The sequence below is a fragment of the Olea europaea genome, unplaced genomic scaffold (assembly GCF_002742605.1).
Source record: "Olea europaea var. sylvestris unplaced genomic scaffold, O_europaea_v1 scaffold2715, whole genome shotgun sequence".
Taxonomy (NCBI): Eukaryota; Viridiplantae; Streptophyta; class Magnoliopsida; order Lamiales; family Oleaceae; genus Olea; species Olea europaea.
This window is the reverse complement of record NW_019245560.1, coordinates 61,476-63,173: the sequence shown is the minus strand read 5'-3', so window position 1 is coordinate 63,173 and position 1,698 is coordinate 61,476. Positions and strand designations below refer to the sequence as shown.

General features: G+C 35.9%; 1 long non-coding RNA gene across 1 annotated transcript; it reads right to left on the bottom strand.

The window, feature by feature from the left end:
- Positions 1-6: 6 nt before the first annotated feature.
- On the bottom strand, positions 7-1,092 carry LOC111383556. The gene is made up of 3 exons (XR_002700761.1): positions 972-1,092; positions 205-310; positions 7-132 (listed from the first exon to the last, which is right to left on the bottom strand). It is a non-coding gene; the product is annotated as an uncharacterized LOC111383556 (long non-coding RNA).
- Positions 1,093-1,698: the final 606 nt, after the last annotated feature.

Sequence of the window (1,698 nt, the reverse complement as noted above, 5' to 3'; positions counted from 1 at the left end):
GTTAACATTTTTCTTCCCCATCCTCAAACTTTCAACTTCTCCACGTAATGAAGTATTTGCATCCAGCAATTAGCGCACCTTTCTAGCCTGTCTAAGAGCTTCGTTCTTGTGAAAGACAGGGCCTTGCAATCGCTAGAATCAGTAGAGTAAGTTCGCGTCAACCAATTGAGTTATCCATAATAAAGTAAACAAAAAATACTATACCTGAAAAATCTAACCATCGTGTTCTCAGCTGCCTTTATTGAAACAAGTTGCTCTTAGCGTCTCCGATCTTCTGGAAATAAAAGCCCTTTGCCAAGTACCACCATCCCTGGGTTAGAGAACACAGATGAATCGGAGGGAAATGAAAGCACGATCAAATCATCATCTGCTAACAATGGCCCCGGATGGCCTCGTTTTCGATTACATAGGAAAAATACTCCTAATAAACATAAACGTAAAAAGTAAACATGCTCAATGCCTATGGAAAATAACTATCACGTTCAACATAGTGCAATCTAATTACGAAGCAAAATATATGACAATTAAAGAGGAAAATAACAAAATTAACACAAAAGAGGCATAATAGTAAAGGTTGTGTGGCTCATATAGAATGAAGACTATGCCACAAGCAAAAATAGTGATGAATGCAGTATTCAACCGGTGGACACAAAGATCAGTTCTTATCTATATCCAAGACAGAATACTATAGGAATGTGATGATCCCCCTTAAAAATCTTAATACAATCCTTTATAGAGGTCTCCGATTGACACATAAAATAGTTAGGTCAGGCGTTGGGCCTCACTTTCATGAACTATGGCTCATAAAAGATGACAAAGCCATAAAAAGTCCCAAAAAATAGAATCCTTACTGTGTGTCTAATGTATATCATTGTACCCGTTTCTTCTTAGCTGTCTAGTTAATATTTAGTTTTAATCATGTTAAGAATCGATAATCACAATCCAATAAATTAATAGAAACGAATTCATACCTGCGGAAGCCATTGTTGATATGAATGATAGTTGTAATAGCAGTCAAGATCTTCTCCTCCTTGCTTCTCACAAAAGTATTAGCTATCAATGGGGCAAGCCAATAAAAAACTTATGGAGAGAATAGGGGACCTAGCCTTTATATAGAAAATAATTGAGTCGTCTCATTACGACTAGAATTCTAATTAGGGTTCATTTCCGACTCACATACTTTAAATTATCACATCAAATTAATTACAACCCGTAAGGTGTAAAAGACCCAATTGATCACTTAATAAATTTGACCCAAACACAAATATCATTATGAGCCATACATCTAACCCATAAAATTTGCAATCGAATGTGAAGCCCACATATGAAATTATTAATTATTCCAACATTCTCTCACTTGGACAAATTTGATTGTCATAACAAAGTTTTAATACCCGGGTTAGACTACATAGGTGGTCACAAAAATATAGCTCCAATGATGACACCTTACGTTACATGATCCGGTCCAACAAGAATATTAATACCGAACATGGAAATCATTATACCAATGAAGCGATGTAAGACCATTCCACAGGTCAACATCCTCATCGACATGGATCTTCATCCTCCAACCAATGTGGTAGTATGTGGTATGAACTTAGCACCAAATGTGATAAAAAAAATTATGCTAACTTATATCGGTCCTCATAATGCTTCGAATCAAAATGAAACCACATGTCTCCAAAAGAGATTCATCTT